This window comes from Phyllostomus hastatus, unplaced genomic scaffold, assembly GCF_019186645.2.
Source record: "Phyllostomus hastatus isolate PE091 unplaced genomic scaffold, TTU_PhHast_1.1 phas_scaffold_501, whole genome shotgun sequence".
Taxonomy (NCBI): domain Eukaryota; kingdom Metazoa; phylum Chordata; class Mammalia; order Chiroptera; family Phyllostomidae; genus Phyllostomus; species Phyllostomus hastatus.
The window spans coordinates 44,137,601-44,163,336 of NW_025334033.1; the positions used below are offsets into that span (position 1 = coordinate 44,137,601).

General features: G+C 36.9%; 1 protein-coding gene across 9 annotated transcripts in view; it reads left to right on the forward strand.

Moving 5' to 3' along the window:
* Positions 1-25,736, forward strand: part of FUT8 (fucosyltransferase 8) — a 187,870-nt gene that overhangs the window by 61,422 nt on the left and 100,712 nt on the right. For 7 of the 9 annotated variants that reach the window (XM_045823069.1, XM_045823068.1, XM_045823066.1 and 4 more), the window contains one exon: positions 4,714-4,804. The exons of the other annotated variants lie outside the window; for them this stretch is intronic. The gene's annotated coding sequence lies outside the window, so the exon portion shown is untranslated. The remainder of the gene's footprint in view (positions 1-4,713; positions 4,805-25,736) is intronic. 9 annotated transcript variants of the gene reach the window in all.

Sequence of the window (25,736 nt, forward strand, 5' to 3'; positions counted from 1 at the left end):
TGCTTTAGTGATTTTGAAGACAGTCACTAATATTTTTATTTACTTTATCATCCATCATTTTAAACACCCACAGGGATGATGAAGCATAGTTGGTCAGAACTCTTAAACTGGGAGGCAGTTATTTTTTGGTTTGAAGTTTTCTTTTCATTTGATTGGACTACAACGTGTGACTCATTGAACCTTTCTTCGGGTATCCTGTTCTCTGTTGCTTTCATCATTTTTGAGATCTTTGGGTTCTCCCTAATTTCTCAACAGTTTCCTGAAAGTATACTAACTCAAACTCAGTAATAAACTGCTTTAGCAAACTAAACACTGACAGTGGCAGGAGAATAAAGTTCCTTGTACTTCTCAAACTCTGATTTTTCTATTATTTAAGGGAGAAACTTATTTGTTTCACACTTTTTCTTGGCCTTTTCTTTATGTTTTTGGAGGCTAACATGTTTTCTACCATGGGATTTTTTTCAATATATTACTTCCTTAGGTTGTGTTCCATCTTCCTTCTTTCTCAGCTTTATTTTTTGCATACATTTCCCTTCTTGCACCTATATTTTAGGGGAGAAGAAGTAAATTTTTTCTCATGGATGATCATGTTTCAGAGAAATAGTTTTCCAAAGTACAAGATCATGGTGCATTTTATTCCATCCACCCATGATGTGTATCAGTTAGACTCTGGACAGGGAAATAATCCATACTAGATATACCAAGAAAATTTAATATGGGCAACGGGTTATATAGGTGTTGGAGAGCTTAAAAAAGCAAAAGGGGAACACTGGAATAACAGGAAATAATTGCAGAAAGCAGCAACCACCTATAGGGCCAGGGAACAAAGAAGAGTTTGGAGTAGATTTGAGGCTCAAAACCTTTGGAGGGGTACAGCTTGGATGTTGCTGATACTTCTGAGGAGTACTTCTGAAAGTGCCATAAAACACTGGTGGCTGTCACCACTGTCGTTATTGGGATTGAGGGTGTATGTTAGGGCTCTGCCTAGTGGAAAAAGTGAGTTTCTCCTTCTAATGCCCTTATTGGCAGTATGAGAAAACTAGCTGGTAAAAGAGAAAAATCATTTCCAGACTGCTATTTTTAGCATTACTGAGATGAGTATTAAAGGGTGAATTTGGAGCTGAGAGACAATAACTGAATAACCAGCACTTAACAGCATTCTCCTCTCTGCTTACACAAAGGCATAGGCTTTGGGTTTTTTGGTCTCTTTTTTAGCCACTGGGATCCCACATGTTCTTAGTGTCTAGCATTTGGAATGAGAGGGGTTATTATTATTTTAAAATTAACTAGTTTAGTTAATATGATTTGGGGGCATGAGACAGGGCCACTTGCTGTTAGGTTACTCTGTCATGCCCTTTCCTGGGACCTGCAATTTAGTTATTAGATACACATTTTTTGGGGGTCACAAGGGGTTTCTGTTTTTCAAGATTCTTTGTTTAAAAAATAAAGAAAAAAATTGTGGTAGGGATAAAGGTGCTATAAACCAGAGGTTAAAAATTGGTTGCTTAGTGGCTAAACAGTGGCCTTCAGTGGGAACCAATCTTTGAACAGATTATACCCTCTCTCCCATTCTAATATATTCTTCTTAAGAGCTTCTCAGATTTGAATGTGCATGTGAATTATTTGGGGATCTCGTTAAAATGCAGATTCTGAGTGAATATGTCCCTGGATAGGGCCAAAGATTCCGCATTTCTAATAAGCCCTCAGGGAAAGCTGAAGCTATTGGACCCTAGAGCAGACTTTTCTTCTCCCTTTCCTGCTTTGAGAACCACTGGTCTGGCTTGGATACACTTTGGAACTGGGTTTGGGTGGTTGACTGGTGAATGATCATGCTGCTGATGGAAGTGGAGTCCTTGTGGTGTCGTGAGAAAAAGCATTTTTGGGGACCCACAAGCGAGGATGAGGTCTGGTGATAAGATTTATTTGGGTACTTGATTCAAAATCAAAAGAGTGCCTCTCCTGGGTTCCCAATGTCCCATTTCTATCCATCCCACCATGGAAAATCAGGGCCAGAAATAGAGGCAGTATCCAGAGATCCTGTGCATACCAAGGCCAGTTCAGTCCAGTCTTTCTCATCATCTGGCTAGCTTAGCCTGTGTTCCCAGCTGTGCTGCTGTGTCTAGGCTCCCACCTGGGGCCTGTGTTTAGAGTCTGCTGGGGCCACAGGGTTATGGAGAGAGAACATGTGAGCACACAGGGTGAGTGTAGGGGGGAGAGAGAGAGAGAGAGAGCACGCGAGCATGCTTCTTTGTTCCCCTGGGGTTATAACCAGGAGCTTTTTCAAAATAAATCAACTTCCTAAGCTTTTATGAATTTATGATGGGTCCACACCCCCTAGTTTGACTGACAGGCCTCTATGGTCAAGCACTTCTCCCTGCGCCCACCAACAATCTGGTACCAGAGGGTGACGGTGCTGTTGGGGAGATTTTCTGTGTTCTGAGGATTGTCTCCTTGGTGGCAGTCCCCTGGATTGTGTGAATCTGTAAATGCTGTAGCTTTCTGGCTAAGCAAGCAGGCTTATGCTCTCTGGTTTATTAAACTCAATAGCTAATTCCCTTTGCTCTCTTTCTTATTAATAACTAGTTAACTACCTACAGTAACAATCATAAAGTAAGGGTTTCTTGCAGGCCTGCCTAAATTTCTAGAAATATTTTGAGCAATCTTAGTAGAGGTATTAACAGTTATTTCTTTCCAGGTGGGAATAGAAGGGCATATGCCTCTGAATAAGTTCACTTTTATTCCATAATTTAGATGTTATCCTGGATGCTGAGTTTCAATAATTGTGAATATGTTTAAGGGAAACTGACCAACAGGTAATAAGTTAGAAGGACATGAGCAAATTCATGCATCAGATGTCTTACCTGGATTAAACAGACTATGGATTAAAAATTGTATTTGGTTTGAATTTCATATTACAGTTGACCCTTGAACAATGTCAGAAATCTGCATAAAACTTCAACTTCCCAAACCTTAACTACTGTTGACTGGAAGCCTTACTGACAGCATAAACAGTAGATTAATACAGATTTTATGTTATATATATTATATATTATATTCTTACAATCAAGTAAGCTTGAGAAAAGAAACTGTTATCAACAAAATCATAAGGAAGAGAAACTACACTTACAGTATTTATTGAATAAACTCTGCATATATGTGGGCCAATGTAGTTCAAACCCATGTTATGTAAGTATCAACTATAAATGTATTCCCCACTTTTGACACTTTTATATATTTAAACTTGTTATTGAAAGTATAAAGTCTTACCTTGAGCCAAATAAATAGTAGTCTGTCTTTTTTAAAAAAAGATTTTATTTATTTATTTTTAGAGAGAGGGGAAAGGAGAGAGAAGGAGAGAGGAAACATCTGTGAGAGAAACATTGGTTGCCTCTCTCATGCTCTCAACTGGGGACCTGGCCAGCAACCCAGGCATGTGCCCAGACTGGGAATTGAATCAGTGACCTCTTGGTTCACAGACCAGTGCTCAGTCCTCAACCACACCAGCCAGGGTGGTAGTCTATTTTAATGGAACGTTGAATACAGCCCAAATTTATGAAGATGTTAACTGTTCTTTGCATTTGGATTTTACTATACCTCAAGGCATACCTGATTGCATAAATAAAAAGTTAATCTCTTTTTGAGTTACCACCCTTCAAGATCCTTTCTCTGCCCCCTTCTTCTACCTTTACTTTCGTCTTTACAGATAGATTTTCAAAGATCCTAGGTACTTTCTTTTTGTCTGTTGATTCTTTATATGGATGTTATCCGTAAATTTTTAATTCAGGCAATGAATAATAATTCAGGCTATAAATAGAGAAATGATTGGTCTTTTATAAGGTGAGGTGAAAGAGTTAACATGGAAGTTAACAATTCAGGGGATTCCTATGGAAAAGAGGGTGAAAAAAACCAAAGCATTTTGACTGGCATATAGAGAGAGACCCTTGCATGCACACAAATGTCCATATTTGAATATTTATAGAAGGTAATCTGTCAAAATTACTGTTATTTTAATTTACTAAGTTTGGCTGATTACTGCAGTTGTATGTTAGTTGAATTCTAGATGAGGAACTGTAAATATGATCTGGTGTGGGGCATGCTTTTTGTCCTTGAATATGCAAACCTTAAAGCTGTTTGGATATTCATGTCCTCTCCCCTCCCTGTCCTGCTGCACCCTCTTTTTCTGAACTTTAATATTCTTTTTTAGGAAAAAAATTTTTAAACATTTTATTTATTTATTTTTAGAGAGAGGGAAAGGGAGAGAGAAAAAGAGGGAGAGAAACATCAATGTGTGGTTGCCTCTTGCGTACCCCCTTCTGGGGACTTGGCCCACAAGTCAGGCATGTGCCCTGACTGGTAATCGAACTGTCAGCCCTTTGGTTCGCAGGCCTGTGATCAATCCACTGAGCTACACCAGCCAGGATTTTTTAGAGGAAAAAATTTTAAGGGAGATTATAATGGTACATAACAAGGACATTTTTTTTTAAATTTTAAAAACACCCCTGTAGACACTGCGTGATCAAGAATTTTTAAATAATTTGAGTTAATTATTTGTCCAGTCTTTGTTTCAAAGGAGCTATCTCTGGAGAACTTAAACCTAGAGACAAGTATCTCATTTGAATGGCCTTACGAGGTTTTATATGAGATATGTCAACAAAGAAAATGTATAATTATTGATAATTAATGTTACCCCTTTCCTTTGTCTCATTTGAACAGTTGATAATTTCAGTGACCCAGATTCAAGCAATAATATCTTTCTCTGGAAATACGTGATTTCGTCAGTTTCATATGTTCTAGGGGAATGAAGGTAAGACATTTTTCACAGTTTATATTGAAATAACTTTGTTAATAAATCACAGTTTTCTTTTTAAAAATTAGGAAACTTTTCTCTTTGGGTATAGAAAACACTATATTATTTATTGACGGTGTATCATTTTCTCAAAAGATTCTACTGAGACATTATTCCAGTTCTAGATATGATACACTGACTTTCTAAACATGACTTTTTTGGAGCAGGTCTACATTCTGTGCTTTATTTGCTATGCTCTCCTGTCTTTTTTACATAGCCATTCTTATCTGAATAGTTTATTTTTACATATGTAACCACCCCATATGACTAATTCTTAATTTTTTTGTTTTTTGCTTTTGATGTTTTCATTTATTTATCTCTTGTGAACTGACATAATTGGATTAATTTTATTGGTTATTACTTTAGCTAGAAATTATTTCAAATACTAAGTCTCAGTTTTAATACTTAGATATTGACTTTGTTTTGGGGTCTCAGGAATATATTTTATATTTAGCAGATTAAGCATGGAATTTTTTTAGAGCATTCTTTTCTATATTTCACAAGTATCCCTCTTTATTCTTATTTGACAACTGTTTTTTGAGGCTGATTAATCTTTTTTCTAGGAGCTTTTATATATTTCACTTGTTACTGAGGTCACATTTCCCAGTTCTTTTTGTGACCATTCCCAAATCATCTTCCATGTACAAGTATCTCACTCTAATTTCTCATTATATATGTAGGAAAATTATTTAAGTCTGTAGCTATGACTTAAATTAGGAGCTTAGGATGTTACCCTAGCTCCTAATTTTGTAATGGTACACCATCTGTTCACTGTACAAAGGGCTCAGAAATGTCTATTGTACCTAATGCATCACAAATGTGGAAATAATAAAATTTACATATGTGTAAAATGAAGTAATACTAATATGTTCCCTGGGTTTGGCCATTCTTTCATTTTTGCTATGTTTGGAGGCTTTTTTTGCAACATACTTGAAATTCCTTCAGGTGAATTAGATGTGTTCATCTTATTTAAGCAGCATGCTTTTGGTTAATATGATAAAACCCAGTTGAATAAAATTTAAGTTAGTAATATAAAAAAGAAGTAATGAGCTGTTTTACAGTGTGATATTGAAAAAATTTTAACTATTTCTTGCTATAAGAACACACAGCACTCTATGGTAGATAAAGATGTCCTAAGGAAATTAAGTTTGATGCAGGTTAATTCCCTGATTATAGCAAATGTTGGGAATTTGGCACCCAAATATCAAATTTCACGTACAGGTTTTTGTTTTCTACTAATTTTTTTCATCCAGAGGAAGAATTTTAAAATTTAAATTAATTTAGATGGGATTATAATGCTATTTTAGGAACTAAGAAACAGGCTTTATTTTTCTACAAATTAATTGAGCACTAAAGGTAACCAGTGAATTGCAGTATTCCCTGATTGATTTTTTTAAGTCCTTAATGGAAGTTCAATATTTAGGTGTTTATTTAGGAAATATATTAGTTTGTAATAATGATTTCTACAATATTTGATTGTCCACATGTTTTAATGGCTTCAGAAAGGATGAAGTATATTATTTAATAACTTGCACTTTAGCATTACGTATAGACTAAACACTATGATTAATCATATTTTAGGCAATTTGCGTGCCATTGAGACAAATTCAGATTTGCATTTTTCATCTCAATACTATAGAATTATCACTTTATCAATTAGTAAAGATGATAATGGAGATTTTCTTATGTGGCTTTCAGTTCACCATGTAAGGAGCTTTTAGGAATTATTGCTTTGTTCTAACAACAAGTAGAAAACTGAACAAACTAAAAAATCAACAAATCTTAGGAATGTCAAAGAAGTAAGGTCACAAAGCAAACTGCTCCTCCTCCCCTCCCAGCTCACACACACAAATTGGAGAGACAGGTGAATACAGAGAATGACTGCTTACCCTAGCAGAAACCCAGGAGTGGAAACCTCTAAGGGAACCAGAACTAGGTAGGAAAATCTAAAGTGTAATGAGTTAAAAACTCTAGGGTACCCAGTAATAGGGGACTGCAACACTTTCATGGTTTTACCTCCACATCTTCACAGTGAGTATCAGAGAAAAATCCTCTAGTGATTTCTATAGGGGAGGGGAAGGTAACCATTTGGAAATATGCCAGGGCATTCTGTTTTTCTTAAGCTGTACCATCAGGAGTTCCCCTTAAGATCGGGAACAAGACAGGGATGTCCACTTTCACCAGTCTTATTCAATATACTACTGGAAATCCAAGCTATAGCAATCAGAGAAGAAGAAATAAAAGGCATCAAAATTGGAAAGGAAAAAGTGAAACTGACATTTGCAGATGACATGATACTGTGCATAGAGAACCCTAAAGAGTCCACCAAAAAACTATTAGAACTGATAAATGAGTTCAGTAAAGTAGAAGGATATAATATAAATATCCAGAAATTAGTTGTATTTTTATATGCCAGTAGTGACCTATCAGAAAGGAAAACTAAGAAAACAATCCCATTCACAATTGCTTCAAAATGAATAAAATACCTAGGAATATGTTGAACCAAGAATGTAAAAGACCTGTACTCAGAATATTATAAGACATTGAAGAAAGAAATTGAGGAAGATACAAGTAAGTGGAAGCATGTACTGTGTTCATCGATGGGAAGAATTAACATCATTAAAATGCCTATATTAATTACCTAAAGCAATAAACAGATTCAATACAATTCCTATCAAGATACCAGTGACATATTTCACAGAACTAGAACAAATATTTCAAAATTTACATGGAACCACAAAGGACTCCAAATAGCAACAGCAATCTGGAGAAAGAAGAACAAAGTTGGAGGAATTGGGCTACCTGATATCAAACTATACTACAAGGCTGTAGTAATGAAAACAGCATGGTACTGGCATAAAAACAGTCACAGAGATCAATGGAGTAGATTAGAGAGCCCAGAAATAAACCCATGGCTTTATAGTCAATTAACATTTGACAAAGGGGGCAAAAACATACAAAGGGCTCAAGATGGTCTGTTCAATAAATGATGTTGGGAAAATTGGATAGATACATGCAAAAAAAATGAAACTAGACCACCTTACACCACACAATAATAAACACAAATGGATTAAAGACTTAAATGTGAGACTGAAAACTACAAAATCCTAGCAGAAAACATAGGGAGTAAAATATTGGACATTTCTCATAGCAATATTTTTTCTGATATATCTCCTTGGGTAAGGGAAACAAAAGGAAAAGTAATAAACAAATGGGAATACATCAAACCAAGAAGTTTTTGCATAGCAAAGGAAACCATTAACAAAATGAAAAGACACTTCACTGAATGGAAGAACATATTTGCCAATGATATACCTGATAAGGGGTTACCATCCAAAATTTTTAAAGAACTTATAAAGCTCAACACCAAAAAAAAATCCCATTAAAAAAAGGGCAAAGGACCTGAATAGGCATTTCTCCAAATAGGACATACAGATGGTCAATTGACATGAAAATCAATGAGGAAAATGACTAAAGGGGAACCCCCCCCCCCCAGAAGATAACATACTCAAGGACTATGAGACAACTACTGAAAGCATAACGTATGCATAATCAGAGTACCAGAAGAAGAAAGAGTAAAAAAGAGCAGAGGAGATATGTGAAGCAATAATGATTGGGAATTTCCCCAAATTAATGTCAGATTTCAAGTCACAGATCCAGGAAATTCGGAGAACACCAAAGACAGTTATGTTTCCAAAAAACTTCAGTTAGGCATATCATATTCCTGGCTGGCTCGGCTCAGTGGATTGAGTGCCGATCTGCAAACCAAAGAGTCCCCGGTTGATTACCAGTCAAGGCACATGCCTGGGTTGTGGGCCAGGCCTTCCCACCATAGGGGGTACATGAGAGGCAACCACCAATCGATGTTTCTTTCCCTCTCACTACCTTCCCTTCTCTCTAAATAAATGAATGAATGAATGAATAAAATCTTTAAAAAAAAAGGTCCTCAAAGTACAGAAAATCAAACACATAGATAATCTTGAAAGAAGACAGAGACAGAGGACGAAATCACTGTATCTATGGAGAAGCAAAAGTAAGAATAACATCTTACCTCAGAAACCATGCAAACAAGAACAGTTAAGTGTTTTGTGTTTAAACTTTGAGACAAAACCCCCAACCATCTAGCATTCTGTATCTTACAAAATTATCCTTCAGAAGTGAATGAGAATAAAGAATTATGTTACCAGTCTAAAACTTTGCGTGCTCACAGCTTTAAAAAGGCAGTATTCAAAATGTCAGAGTTTAGAGTAAGGACAAGTTTATTGATTGAGAGGCACCAGCTCAAGAAGATGGAGGTGCTTGCAAATTCTGAAATCTGTCTTAGGCAAGCACAAAGTTCAGGTTTCTTTTAAATCAAGGGAAGGGAAAATGGGAGGGGCTGTTTTGTAAAAACTTAAGCACTGAACAGAATTCCTCTATAATTAGCATATCCAAAGCAGGAGGTATTAGCCTGAAGGCTATGAGAACAAAGAAAGCCCAAACAAGATGGGGTCAGACTGAACTCTCTCTTATACCTATGTAAACAAAATTTGCGAGAATTTGTTGGCAGTGGTTCTACTTTGCAGGATATGTTAAAGGACATTTTTCAGAGAAGGAAAATTGTATAGGCCAGAAACTTGGATCTATGTTATAAAAAAGAAACAATACTAGAGAAAGAAAAAGGGAGAAAAAACATTGATGTGAGAGAGAAACATTGATCAGTTTCCTTTTGGATGTGCCCTTATTGGGGACTGAACCTGCATCCTAGGTATGTGCCCTGATCAGGATTCGAACCCATGACCCTCTTTTGATCTGTGGGATGTTGCTTGCTCCAGCCAACTGAGCCACACCAGCCAGGGTTATTTTTCTTATTCTTAATTCATCTAAAAGATAACATAATGTGTCCATAATAATAACAACAATATGTTCAATGATTATAACATAGTGAAGTGAATTTTAGCAATGATACAAGAATTGGGAGCAAAGAGTTAGGAATATTCTGTTGTAAGATACTTACATTACCCATGAAGTGATATAGTGTTATTTGAAAGTGGACTTGGATTAATTGTAAATGTGTAATGCAAACTCCAGGGCAATCGTTAGAGTGAAAAAAGAAGTATAATTGACATGCTAAGAAGAGAAAATGGAATTATATAAAATGCTCAATAAAACCACAAAAACAGAAAAAGAGTGGAAGACAAAAATAAGAACAAAGATTGAGGGCAATGAATAGAAAACAGTAACGGATATGGTACATATTTATCCAAGTATATCAATAATTACTTTGAATATCAGTGGTTTAAACACATCAATAAAAAGAGACTGTCAAAGTGGATTAAAAGCCTGGAGAAAGATATACTGAGACAGTATAGGGACTTGGGCCCAGGAATGGAAAAATACCAGGTGGCCAGGAAGCCAAGTTAAGAGCAGGTGGAAGGTGTAGAAACCAAGAAAGTCACCACCCCTCCACTCCCTGCTCCAAAAAAAAAAAAAAAAAAAAAACAAAAAAACCAGAATTTTTATCTCCCTTCTAACTGCTTCCTTTTTCTAACTTGATATGGACAATTCCACAAGCCTGCCTTTTTCAAAAAGTCCTCCTTTTCCAAAAAGACTGTGTTTTCTTGCTAGCCCACTCTGTCTCCAGCTGCTAGATAAGAGGACCATCCTTTTCTCTTTGCTGCCTCCCTTGTGCTTAAGCATAAGCTTAATAAATACCTGTCTGGAAATTTTTCTGGGATTTTTTGTTAATTTCTATCTTTGGCAACCCAAGAACCCTAACCCCGGTAATAAGAGCTTGCTAATACTAATCAAAAGAAAGCTGGAATAACTAGTTCTATTAATTTCAGACAGAGGAGACTTCAGAACAAGGAAAAAGTTTAAGGCTAAAGAGGAGCATTATATAATGATAAAGGGGTCAGTTCTTCAAGAAGATGTAACATCTTTAATGTGTATGCACCTAACAGTAGGTCACCAATATATGTGAGGCCAAACAAACAAACAAAAGAAAACAAACAAAACCGGATAGAATTGCAAAAAGGAATAGATGAATCTGTTGGTGGAACGGCACCAGGTGTTAGACCTATGGAGTCAGACCAGACATTGGTTCAGCAACCTTGGTAGTTGAGTTATGGCTAAGATAAAATTCAGAGCCAAGACTCAAATTCTAAGAGAAAATTTATTTAGAAAGTCCCTGAGGTAGAAGTGAACAGCAGAAGAAATGGCCCAGGAAACAAGTTACAGGGACAAAAGAAGGACCCTTGGAGCTTAGGCAAAACAGAGGCAAGGAAAACACTCCTGGGGGAAGGAGGTGGGGAAAGGTGTGGGTGTGCTCCACAGAGAGAGCCATCCTGGGTCCTCTATCTTGAGGGTATTTGTCTGGAGGTGGGTAGGATCACAATAGAATATTTATCAGCTTTCCAGGTGTGTCTTTTCAGTGGTCTCTACTGATTGGTTGGTGCCAGGGCAGGGGGATCATTAGTCAGTGCAGCTGGTCCTGATGTCAGGCATGGCATCGCTTGTTTGGTTTTGCTGCTTTTCTGAGCCTGAAGATGAAACATAAGTGAGGCCTAGATGTTATCCCTTTGGGTTAATGCTTAAGGGAGTGTCCGTGCAAGGGCCCACCTGGGAATTGTATGAGGCCACTCTTTGGTCCCTCGTTCTTCGTCTAAGGGGGTCTCCTGCATGACTAGTGACATTGCAAGGGAGGAAATTACAAGGGAGGGTCCAAACTGAATGATCAGCAATAGGAAAGGTCAGGGGTTTAAACTGCATAACCAGGGATATGCTAGGGGAAGAGAGGTTACCTTGGGGTAACCTAGCAAAAAAAAACAAAGTCCTTATTTTTCCAGTTTTGCCCTTTGCTAGGCACTGGGGACTTACCACCCGATGACCTTCTGTACCTGGTCATCTTCCTGGCTCTGCTCATGTCTGTCTAACTGCCTATCACAAATCCACTATTATAGCTGGAAATGTCAACACTTATGTCAGGGAGAAAATCAGTAAGTTTGAACTCAACAGCACATTAAATAGATTGGATATGATTGAGATATATAGACTACTTCATCCAACAACAGCAGATACATGTTCTCAAAAATGAAAATGGAATTATTGAGAAACTTCAGGTTTTTTTAGGCTAATTTTTTTTTCTGTAGGATTTGCATCATAAACAAGTGATCAGAGAAAAGAAAGATGAAGAACTAATTTTTTAAAATACAACTAACTGTCACCTTCCAGTCCTCTGTGGGGGGGGCTCCGTCCGTAGGGCCCCCCTGGCTGCCACGGATGAGAATAAGTCTACCAAGATGTAATCTGCTTGGGGAGGAAATGTGGCCAGTAAAGGAGAAGGGCTAAGAGTCTTTTTCTCAATGGACTTTTATTGGGTTAATTTTGCACAGGAATACAGGTAGAGCTCCTTAATCATTATCAGGCAGTAAGGATCAAACAATAGACAACATACAAAGAACTCTGAGGGCCTATTTTGAGTCAGGGTCAGATAGATAAAGAGCTATAAAACTTTGAGGAACAAACTCACTTCTTGCTTGGACCCTTATCATTTAATTGAAAGCATTCTAAACAAAGCAGGTTTCACAGTAATTTACATGTTCTTTCTTAGGCCTGATTACCCTAGGGAACCTGCCCTTTCCAGCACAGGGTTGTACCCACCACTGGTTTTGTTTCAGGCTTAAGGCATTGTTTCAGGCTTAAGTCAGGCAGGGGAAGTGGGGCAGCTAAGAGATTAGGAGACTTCTCGCAGACAGAATGAGGACTCAGGCTATGTCAAAACTAAGGGGTGAGGGTCCATCATCCCCTTTTTCTGTAGCCCCCCAAGTCCATTCCTGGGGCCTCCCCGTGATCATGCCTGTCTTAGGTCATTCCCCCCTTGGGGAATCTTACCCATCATTGGCTAACCGATTAAGCATTGGGGGCCAGGCAGGGTGAAGAGAAAGGAGCAGAAGAGGTGCTCCTGCTAGGGAGATAAGGTTTGTCTCCTTAGTGGCTTTTGGTCCGAAGGTCACTCACTCAGCCTTATGGGGCGGGGGAGAGGGGGGGCAGAGGGTGTTTGCAGCTTCTGAAACCAGGCAGGGCGGTTCCCAAGAGTCCTCTACATTTACATATTCTAGGGTAAGAATTTTAAAACTGAATTTTTTTGGTAATACCTACACTTTTTTTTGCCTCAAGTTTGGAATAATGAATGAAATAGATATATGGTTATATATGAGGGGAGACTCAGAAAACCAGAATTATCTTCTGGAGTGTGGGTCCTTTGTAGTATAGGCTTCCCCAGTTAGGTGAGTGTTCTAGGAACCCATCTGTGTCAGTGTACCAGCTGGTGTTGTGAGACTTTTGAGACTTGTGAGACTTTGTGTGGTGCAGTGAGTGAATTGCATTCACTTCAGTGCAATTTGTTTTGAAGACTTTTCCAATGTGTTTGCCCATTTCATGATGGGTATTTTATGAGTGCAACTGCGCACATGGCACTGAGTGTTCAGCAGTTTTTGACCAAAAAACAGCATGATCCCCCACCCTCTCTATTTACCTGTTCTCATCCCCAGTGACCCCCTCCATGGAAAAAATCCTCAAAGGGAAATGTTTTGCCAATATGGAAGAGGTGAAATAAAAAACAGCAGAAGCACTAAAAGGCATCAAAATCAAAAACTGTTTTAGCAGTGGAAAAACCGTCTCAATAAGTATATTGCATCAAATTGAGAGTACTAAAGTGACTGAAGTTTAAACATGTAAAAATAAATACACAATTTTTATAAATAAATTCTGGGTTTTTTAGGTCCTCCCTCATACTTTTATAAATGAAAGCTACTGTGAAATATGAATCCTTCATAGCGTGGTCAATATTTTATAATTACTGACTTTTGCTCTTGAATAACATAGCTCCAAATGTCCCGCTGCCTTGTTCTTTTGATTGATCTAGTGGAAGAGCAGAAGCAGATGAGAAGGGGGAAGGAGAGAGCAAGCATTTAAAAAGGAAGAGAATATTCTAACTGGATTTATCGGGCAATTGTGTAGGTTATCAATGACAGATACTTTGTATGATAAATTGCTGAACTTTTTAAAGGAATGATGAAAATTACTTGGGTTTTATTTTTTGTTTGAAATGGTAGTGTTTTGAAGGGGACCAAAGTTTTGCCTTTTGGGATATTGATTTTAAGCTAGTTATTAAGAAACAAAAGGCTCAGAAAAAAACATTGACCCTCCCCCCTTTCCTGCCTCTGTGATTCAGAGGGAAAGTTTTAGGGGAATGTTAGCATGTTCTCTTTAGCAGACTAATTTGAATTAAGACGGTGTCCTAAGTAAGGGCTTGTTTACTAGATTATTCTTTGTGGGTTATTGTTTTCTGGGTTGCTCTTGCTCAGCTATCCGTAAAGTGCCTACTTCCTTTTGAAATCTCAGATCCTACCTTCCCCCCCTTTCTCCTTTGTCCAAAATTATAATTAGACCCAATTTTACGTGGGTAAAGGTAAAGTTATATTACACACACACATACATACACACACACATACCCCAGTTTTACCTCACTGTCTTTAGAATTTTCATATATATGTGAATTCCCTGTGTGGAAATATTAAAATTTGATTTTCTCATGTTAATCTTTCTGTTAATTTAATAGTATAGATAGATGAATTTAGAATGTGGGAGGAAAAGCATTTTTCATTTTAGTCCTCACAGTTTTTTCCCATTTCAAGACTACCCTTTTCTTATCCAGTACCCTTTACAGCTATGCTTGTGGGGAACAGGATCATGGGCTTAAATTAGTAGAATATAGGGGCATTGGATAAAATGGAGAGAAGTATTTCAGTGTCTTTCTCTAAACTTTACTTCTCATTTCTTGGTGTTTCAAGATTTGGCACCTGGTTTAAAAGGGGGCTAATTCTTTGCAAAGCTATTCTAATGGCATGAGGCATTCACAATGTTTTCCTGTTGGATTATTGGATTTTTATTGGGCTGACATTTATTTTCATGTTAAGTGCTGTTATCAATGTTATTTTTTGTCTGCAGGTGTTTCTCGTTGTTTACCCTAAGGGATTACCAACATAGATAAGATTCTCTCAAGGAATTAGAAATCTTGTTAAAATTGATCCAGTGAAATTGTTCCTTCTTTGTAGGAACAAAACATAATTGAAAACAAAAATAAAAGAAAATGTCATTCCTGCCTTGGATGACAAGTAGTGGTTGAGGATAAAATCTATCAGTGTGTAATCCCAGAGTTTCTGATTTGTCTTAACTGTTGACTAGCTGAACAAACCTTGGTCATGTTATAGCACTTCTTACCTCTGTCTTCATCTTCAAAGCAGAGATAGTGTCCATCTTAGGTAAGAATGAAGTGAGTAAATTGTGCATGTGCCTGGTTCAAAACTGGCATGCAATAAATGTTACTTCTCTTCCTCCTTCCTTTTGGCATCAGTAATATCTGGATTCCAGTTCTTAAATTCACTTGTTACAAGTTATGACAGCAAATTATTTACTCTCTGTGAAAGTCATTTGTCTATCATACAGTTTTCAGTACCCTCTTTATATAGTTGTGGTTGGAATTCATTTCGTAGCATAGTCTAGAAAGTTTTCGTTCAGTCTGAATTTGAAAGTTAAACGGCTATAAAAAGTCATATAAATATAGGGTTTTTCTAGATCTTTTGGATATCAAATCTACAGTATATATTTTTAGTAATATATAGAAGAAGGTATATAAACAAGGAAAAGTAAATCTCTTTTTATGGGAAGACTCTTAATTTTACTTAGCTTATGTAATTTTTCTTAATGTAATTTACTGGAAAAGTAGGGAAATTGTGGATCAAAGGATTTATTTTACTTGAAATAGCTATCTCTAGAAAGAATTATGTATAGGGCACTAAGGCAATCAAATTCTGTTAGGTTGGAGTTGCTCAAGAAACCAGATGGATAGAGTTACCTAAGGAGCAGGGTTTATTAGTGGCGAGTAAGAGGGAAAAATGGAGCCAACTAAGGGAGGTTGGGACTCACAGGGGAAAGTGGAGAAAGTGCAACCAACCAGGGGAGGTTAAGACTCATGGGGGAAAGTGGGGCCAATCTAGGGGGTTGGGGAGCCAACCAAGGGAGGTTAAGACTTGTGGGGGAAAGTGGGGCCAGTCTAGGGGGTTGGGGAGCCAACCAAGGGAGGTTAAGACTTGTGGGGGAAAGTGGGGCCAGTCTAGGGGGTTGGGGAGCCAACCAAGGGAGGTTAAGACTTGTGGGGGAAAGTGGGGCCAATCTAGGGGGTTGGGGAGCCAACTAAGGGTGGTTAGGACTCACTCGGTTATTCTTAGGGCGGGGTTTTTAAGTGCAAAAACGCGGGAAGGATAACTGGTTGGGGTGTCAGAGTCTGATTGGCTAGAGCTGGTTGCTGGTTGCCATTTCTGCTGACCATTGTTCTTGATACATCTTGTCAGGCTCAAGTTAAAGCTGCATCCTGTTATGCCGGATAGGCCGACCCCAGACCCCAGTCTTAGCCAGGCATCTGTTTGTCCTGGGTAGGGTCGGCAGGCAGTGTCCCAGGCAGGCGTTTTCCCAGGCTACAGTTTCCCACGGTACAGTTTTCCCGCCTGGTGATTTTCCATTCCTCCTAGGCCTACCTAGGTCTGTCAAACTCTACTTTTTTACTTATATTTTAGGTGGCTTTTATTTGTTAATGAGAGACTTTAATATGCAATAATGGTTTTGTGGGCAGATCTTGGAAAATTCATCAGTACTGAAAATTTTCTAGTTAGGTAATTTCCAGAGAAAGAAATAATATATTAGTATTAAAGTTTAGTTTGGTAAATTAGAGGTCAGGACTCATGAATGAATCATGTTAAATGAGTTATGAATTAAATCAATACTGTTGAATTTAAGTATGTTTTAAATTAATATTTCTTTCACATAATCACAGAATTAAAATTGATATGTGTGGTATACTGTATTGAAGGTTTGCAAAGTATGTTATAGTTCCATGAATTTCAGTTAGATTTGTTTGAATGTGAATCACTTTCATAAATAGACAGCAAAATATCACTGCCTTCCTATTTTATAGAAGTTGAGTTAGCTTTTGTATCTATTCAGATGAATATAAATTTTAGGAAATAATTGGACATACAGAGTATTAATCATTTCCAAGAATTCATTTTCTTTGACATGCTACAGCTCTTTATTAGATGCTTGTTAACCAAACTGAAAATGTTTCACAGAGTAGAGAATAGTCTTTGCATCCATAGCTTTTACCTGCAGAGGGAAAAAAAGTAAAACATTAATTGCAGAATACCTTCTGCTGTAAAATAGAGATGAATTTATGAGTGAGTGTTAAGGACACATGGATGTGTGGATTATGACCATGTTTAAGTATTTTTGCTGTAAGGCAGAGGATTTGCAGAGTTAGAATAAATGTGTTACATGGGTATTGCTGCAATCAAAAGCAGTGTTCTTCATCAAGGTTTTTGTTTATTTTGTATTGTGTTTGTTTTTCTTTAAGAAACTAGATAATTAAGTAAAAAACTGGGTAATTACTTTTTAACCACTTTTTTCCTAATAATTTAATGTTAAGAACTTAGAATTTTGTAATTGCACTTTTACAAAGTATTATTTGGGCAAATCATTTATAAAATAATATGGTAGTAATATATATTTTTTCCTTTTTATTGTGTAAAATAGACATAAAGTAAAACTTAACCATTTAACCATTGTAAGTGCATAATTCGGTGGCATTAAGTACACTTATTGTTGCCAAACCATCACTGCTCTCCATCTCCAGAACTTTTTCATTATCCTGACCTGAAACTCTACCCTTTAAACACTAACTCCTTATTCTCGTTTACTCCCATTTCCTGTAACCACTATTTATTTTGACTACTCTAGGTTCCTCAAACAGTATTTGTGGCCGACTTCTTTCACTTAACTGGTGTCTTCAAGGTTATCCATGTTCTTTCATGAATCAGCATTTTATTCTTTTAAAGACTTAATAATACTGTTTGATGATACTACATTTTGTTTATCCATTTATCTGTCAACATTTCTGCCTCTTGGCTGTTCTGAATAATGCTGTTATTAGCATCAGTGTGTGAGTATCTGTTCAAATGTGTAATAGGATTTTTACATGTCATCCTAACCAGTTAGGAGCAAAACTCATGGCCATAATCAGTGTTTTTAACATATGCATTTAACTCAAAGCATAAATTTTGGCACGATCATACTTAAATGGAAGTTAGATCATGACAGTCCTCTAAACAATCTTTTCCAGTGACATCCTTACTTTGCCAGTGGAAGTGGGGCTCTTTCACGGGATCCCTAGAAAAGCATGCCATGGACCCGTGTACAAGTGATTGTGTTGAGGCAAGATTTATTCATGTGGAAGGCTGCCCCTGTGTCCCATCTCTGTCCCTCCTGCCATGGAATACGTCCAACCATGTCTTCAGCAAGGCCAGTGTCCAAAGTTTTTGTGGCGTGTTAAAACATAGACCAGTCCAGCTTTTCTCACCATCCAGCTAGCTGAGCTTCTGTTCCCAGCTGCAATCCATTGCTGTGCTGTTGTGTCCAGGCTTCTGCCTGGACCTTGCATTTGGAATATGAGTGGCTGTCAGACACATGGTTGCTAGGGCCACATGGTCATGGAGAGAGAATGCATGAGTGTAGCGGTCCAGCCTGGGTCACCAAGAGAGCTCTTTTTTGTTTCCTGGGATTATATTATCTTGGGCTTGTGAAAGACCAGGAGGTTTTTCAAAATAACCAATTAACTTCTCAGGCTTTCGTGGCCTTCTGATGGGCCCACCCTCTAGCCAGTTGATCCCTTTCCCAGGTTAGACTAACAGGCCTCTGTGGTCAGGCACCTCCCCCTGCACCATTTTGACTTCTGTTGCACTTGTGCTTATCTCCCTCTGCTCCCCCAATAATCTGGTGCTGGAGGGGGGAAGGGAAGAGTGTTAATCCTTGGTGGGCAATGCTGTGATCTCCTGGAGTGTGTGAAACTAAGTTTCTTGCAATGCAAACAGGTTTATGCTCCTCAGTTTACAGGTTCAACAATGTCTGATTCCCTTTGCTTTCTTTCTTATAAATAATTAGCTAACTAGAGTGACTTACATTCCTTTTTCCAAACTTACACCTTAACTCTGACCTCATCTCCTATCCCATCCCTATCTTGAGCTGGCTAATTATTTGTTGTTAATATATTTCTTATGTATATAAATTGGCTTTGTCAATATATTTCTTATGTATGTAAAAGGCAGAAGGATGAATGCTGTATATAGCTCAAAGTTTACTTCAGATTTGTGATTCTAATTTAATCTCTATAGTATGTGGGTTTTTTGAATGAAAGAAAACAGTAAGCATGTCTAGAGGTTTCTCAGCTATCTGTTTTATAGTAAGGATGGAATTTGACTTAAGAAAATATTTTGGTATGTTTTGGTGTTTCATGGTCTGTTTCCCTATTTTAGAGTACTATTCTTGGTGAAGAAAAATTAATTTTTTCTTATTTCAATCATAATTTTGCCCCTTATCCCAAATCTTTCACAATACAGATATTTATTTAGTGGAACATAATAGGAACTTAAAAATACTTGAATAAATGAACATCTGTATGTGAAGAAGGATTTGGAATAACAGGCATTTTAGTAAAGTGTGGAGTGTCCATTCACTGTATTAGAGATATTTTGAAAAATGGAAACAAATTGAAGGGAACCAAGGTTTTGTCACCCTGAAGCTGCCTTTTTGGGATATTGATTTGAAGCTGTTTATTAAGAAACAAGACTCAAACAAATCAGCAAACAACAAGTGCTGACGAGGTTGTGGAGAAAAGGGAACCCTAGTGCACTGTTGGTGGGAATGCAGACCGGTGCAGCCACTGTGGAAAACAGTATGGAATTTCCTCAGAAACTAAAAATGGAACTGCCTTTTGACCCAGCAATTCCAGTGCTTGGATTATACCCTAAGGACCCTGAAACACCAATTCAAAAGAACCTGTACACTGCAGTCAATGTTCATGGGAGCATTATTGACAATAGCCAAGTGTTGGAAACAGCATGGGTGCCCATCAGTAAATGAGTGGATCAGAAAACTGTGGTACATTTACACAGTGGAATACTATGCAGCAGAGAGAAAGAACTCTTTCCCTATGTGACAGCATGGATGGAACTGGAGAGTATTATGCTAAGTGAAATAATCCAGGTGACAAAAGATGAATGCCATATGATCTCACCTATAAGTGGAACCTAATCAATGAAACAAGCTAGTGAAATAGACCCAGAGACGTGGAGATAAAGAAGAAACTGACAGTAACCAGAGGAGAGGGAGGAGGAGGATAATGGGGAAAGAAGGGGAAGGGTCGTTAAGGAACATGTATAAAGGACCCATGGACAAAGACAGTGGGGAGTGGGGGAGGATTGAAAGTGGGAGGTGGGGGTAGGTAGGGCAGAGGAAAGTAATGGGGGAAAAATGGGGACAACTGTAATTGAACAACAGTAAAAAAAATATATAAAAAGAAACAAGATTCAGAAAGAACCTTGACCCTGCCCCCTTTCCTGTCCAAGAGATTCAGACTGAGAAACCTACTTCAGGAAGGAGATCTTAGGATGTTTGCCTTAGCCTGTGACTCTGTTGGAATTTAGTATGAATTTTCAGGTGGCTATTTCTGCAATGATCCAGAAGAGAGAATAGCCAAGTGTCATGGAACCTCAAAATCCTCTTCTGCTTTTTACATAGGAACTAATCTGTGGCCCACAATTAGTCCACAGGAACAGACATTTCTTTGGGGACCTTGCTGTACCTATCCCAGAAGTAGGTCCACTTCACCTTCTCCCATGCCCTTTGTCTCTAGATTGGCTTACATCTTTCTCCCCACTACTTGATGTATAAAAATGCTTTGAAGACTTCAGGATGACGGACATATTGTCTTTCCTATGTAACCATGCTGCTGGTGATTTAGACTCCATACCTCAAGACTGATCTCTTTTGTTGGTGGTGGTGTTAGCAATGACCTAATGAACTCTTTCTCTGAAAAAGACTTTCAGCTGTGGAAATTAAAATTTTTTGTTTAACACCATGTGCCGTTATTTAAAAATAATTAGGCTAATTTAAAAGATTTTTGGATAGATTGTTTTTTTAACTTAGAATTTGTATCAGACATATTTACTGGTTGATAGTCCATTATCTTATAAATGTAGAATGTATTTACATAAAGGAGTTCTGCATTTTCTTTCTGGAAGTATATAGTTAGCCACAGGGAAATACTTACTTTTACCTAGGGTATGGTTTTAAAATGAACAGCAACATTTTTTTAAATGTTTGTAATGATAAAATATTTAATAATATTTTAAATTTTGTTTTGTAGGTACTTGGGGAATGTTTACATAGTTAGGTGATGGAGAACTGAGAAAGTTCTTTAGCTTTTTTGTGCATTTGAAAACTTAGTTTGGTTGTAGTTAATAGATTGAGCTGAATTTTTTATCTGAAGATTTGTTTTTGCTGTCTCCTTAGTTTATTATGACAACTGATTTTGTTTAACTTAGGGGAGTGAATGCATGCGCTTGGAAGTCCTGGTTATATCTGGTTAATAGTCTCAGGTTTTCATAGCATAGTAGGGCAGATCATATTCAATTATTATTTCATGACTATTTTTTTAAATTTCTAGCAATAATGTATTTTTGTCAGAAGAATTTAATGGACTCATGAAAAGTGTTTCTATGTATAGATTGATTATTCATAATAAACTCATTTATTAGACATACTAAAGCAACTTTCTTTTTTTATCTGAAAGATCATGATGACTTGTTAGAATTTCATACAATATTTTGAATACTGTCTCAGAATCAGTTTTTCTTTTTAAATGATATTGTTAAGTAATTGTTTAAATGATAATGTTAACCCATTGCTTAGATATAAATAAAAGTATTATTCCTCTTCAAAATAAGAGTTTTGTCAGGCCACATAGTCTTTTGGATTGTGATACCCTGAATTTGAAACAATGATTTTTTTCTAGATTTTTAGCTATGACTGCCATGATCTTGCAAAATCTTCACAGACTGAGTACGCAAACCAAAGACATCAAACCATGAACCTTAGAAAGTGATTCTACATCTCACTCTTTCTCTCTTTTTTTTAATTTCTGAAAAATAAGAATCCTGGTCAAGTTTAGTTAATATGATAATATCAAATCCAGGTAGAAGATTTTATCATTTCTTAATTTTTAAGGTAAGATAGTTTATAGAATGCAGAATAAATTGTTAGATGTTAACTGCCTGCTAGTATAAAATATGAATCTTTTTAGCAGCATTCATTCTGTTATAATTACCATAAAATTTAAAAATGATTTATAAGAATTATAGAAAAACTTAAATGTCTAAAAACCATATACACTAATAATAGATAGCATTTATAATTGATATTTTAGTTGTTACATGAATACATTTATATAGATAAAAACATTGTGTATAGCCCTGGCCAGGTGGCTCAGTTGGTTGTAGTGTCATCCCATAGACCGACAGATTGCGGGTTCAATTCCTGGTCAGGGCCCTTACCTAAGTTATGGATTTGATCCCTAGTTGGGAGACAACCATTTGTTGTTATTCTTTCTCTATCTCTAAGAAAAAGCAATAAAAAGCAATAAATATATCCTCAGGTGAGGATAAAAAAAGGCATTAAAAAATGGGTACATTAGTCTAAATGAAATTAATGATTTCTACTTTTATATACTCATGATACTTATAATTCCCTTTGTTGTACTCAGTCATTATTGAACAATATTATATGTCTTCTATATAGGCGCTGTTCTAGACTCTGAGTGTTATTAGTCAACAAAGTAGAAATTATTGATCTCATGGAGTTTATATTCTAGAAATGGTACTGATACTAAACCAATAAGTGTGTTAGATGGTGATATGTTCTAGAGAAAAGTAAATACATCAGGAAACATTTTAGGTAGTGTTGGAGTAGAGAGTGTCCCATTTTTATATAGAATGGTTCGGGAAGTTTTCACTGAGGATGTGGTGTTTGAGCAATGACCTAAATTTGATGAGGGACAGCTATGGTAGATATTTGGGCAAGTGTGTTTCAGAAAGTTCAAAAGCCCTATGTTGAATGCAGGCTCATTATATTTAGAAGTATAGGAAATTAATTGTGTGATTTTTTTTGTTTCATTTTTGCTTTTCTAGTAGATTCTATGATGCACTGAAACACTGGTGATTATCTTTGTCTTGATAATCATTGTATCTTTTGCACTAAGTATAATGCCAAACACATGTAGGCAGTGGAGCAGTGAGTCAATATGGAAGAATTCAGGAATGAGGAGGAATTTTTTTAAGGTTATATTACTACTAAAATATTTTGAGCCATAAACATCTATAGGTCTTAAAAAAACAAGAGAGTTCTTTAGCTAGAATGCTTCTTCTAAAAGTCACAGTTAGTAGTAGCTTTCTTTGGATGGCAACGACTTTTATCTATCATTCTAACTATTGCTAGGGGATCCTTTGGTTTCCAGTGTCTGATCTAGACATGGCAAGATGCTATGGAAGAGCTCCTTGCATTATAATCTTCAGTCAGTTAGCTGGGTTGAAATTCTTGTTTGACACTTGTTGTGTGACACCATCCTCCCCCACTCTCTCCATTGCTTCACCTTTAAATGCCTTGGTTTCTTTATCCGTAAGACAGATACTGGTATTCCTGTTCCAGTATTCTTTACACCATAAAGATTTTTTTCTTGCATAGTGAGAATTTTTTCATTAATTTTGCAATATACTCATGTGGACTATTCTTTCTTTTTACTTTTTTAAAGGAGTTACTAAGAACATAGGACTTTGGAATCTGACAAACTTGGGTTCAATTAAAGCTTTCTTTAAAGTTACTTGTTAACATGTGTTAAAGTTTTATCTAACTAATGCGGGGAGCAATCAGGAAGACAAAAAACTGCTTCCAAGAGTATTTGAACATCAGGAGTTCCTATATTTATTTAGGAAAGAGATGGCTAGATAGAATTGTGAAGCAACAGAGAAAGTGGTTAACTTTCTAAAGTTCAAAGAAGCCATATCATGTTTGGGAGTATTTCATCATCATCTTTAGCATCAAATGCATTTGTCTCATTGATTTTAGCATCTTTTGGAAGCTTATGATATGTCTGCAGATTTACACCTTCATCTGCATTTTTTTTTTTTTTTTTAATTACATCAGCTTTGTTATCCTGATGGTCTGGTAGACCAACCAGTATAATGTCAGGTATTTATTCAAACCATTTTTCTCAATTTTGTTTGATATGACATAACCTTTTTACACTACCAAAACATACTGCTTCTAATCTTTCCCTCAACATGTCGAGTACCTGAGCATACTTTTATGCATCCTCTTTACACACCAACTCATTTATTTTGGATTTATTCTCATTCTTACCCTGCACCTGTTTTTACCTCCTTTACCTTTATTCTTAGTCATGGCAATGCCTAGTGGCATTTCAGAATCCTTTCCTGTGTTGGGATTCAAGACAGAGTCACATGTGGTGTGAAGTGGAACTGCGTGGGTGGGAGAGTTTTGAGACCAAGATTTTTTGAGACATGCTCAGCAGCAGCAAATTTCTTTCCTTCTCTTGTCCATTTCCACGTGTGTTAATGTTTTTTAAGGTGTTCTAGGGCAGGTCTAGAGTAACTAGTAACCTTTACTCTTGTGCTTCCTTAGCTTCATTACAAAGTGGGCCTCTCTTCCTGGATCTTTACTGAATGTCAGTGGTTGTACCACAATTCATTTATCTTATTTTAGGATATATAAATTGTGTCTGCCACCCATCTGGCTTACATATTAGTGAATCAAATACTAGCCAATGATATAACTTTATTATTATTCATACATGCAGTAATAATGTTAGCCTTTATGGGGATTTCATGCCTCCTATATGAAGATTGAAATGTGGTGTTTTTTAAATTGCTCCCACTAAAATTTTCAGTAGCATAAAACCTTCCTTAAACTTTTGAATATGTTGTTCTATAGAAACAGTTTTACTTCTGTTTGAATGTTTGAGTCTATGTTGTTCTTTAGAAAGAATTCTCTAGAAAGACTGTGAATTTTCATTATTTGTATTGTACATGGCTTGGGATATTTTTCAGTATATTTATCTCCTTTTATTAACTTTTTTTTTGTTATTATATTAGTTGTCACAGTGTTCCTCTCTTTGCTGTCCTCCATCCATCCCACCCTCCTGCTCTCACAGTCACTCCCCACCCTGTTGTATATGTTTATGGGTCATTCATACACGTTCTTTAACTAGTCCCTTCCCTGTCTTTCAACCATTATCATACTCTTCCCTCCTTTCTAGGAGGCTGCTGATAGCTGCTGTCAGTCTGTTCCATGTTTCCATGTCTCTAGTTCTGTTTTGCTTGTAAATTAATTTTGTTCATTAGATTCCTCTTATGAGTGAGATCATATAGTATTTGTCTTTCACTGACTGGCTTATTTCATTTAGCATAATATTCTCTAGCTCCATCCATGCTGTTGCAGAAGGTAGGAGTTCCTTTGTTCTTTTTGATGTGTAGTATTCCATGGAATAATGTACCACAGTTTTTGATCCACTCATCTACTGATGGGCACTTAGGCTATTTCCAGCACTTGGCTATTGTAAATAGTGCTGCTATGAACATAGGGGTACATAACTCTTTTGAATTGGTGTTTTGGGTTTCTTAGGGTATATTCCCAGCAGTGGAATCACTGGGTCAAAAGGCAGTTCCATTTTTAATTTTTTGAGGAAATTCCATACTGTTTTCCACAGTGGTTGTACCAGTCTTTATTCCCACCAGTGGTGTACTAGGGTTCCCTTTTCTCCACATCTTGCCAGCATTAATTGTTTGATGATTAATTAATGATAGCCATTCTGACACCTGTGATGTGATATCTCATTGTGGTTTTAGTTCGAATCTCTCTGATGGCTATGATGTTGAGCATCTTTTGATAT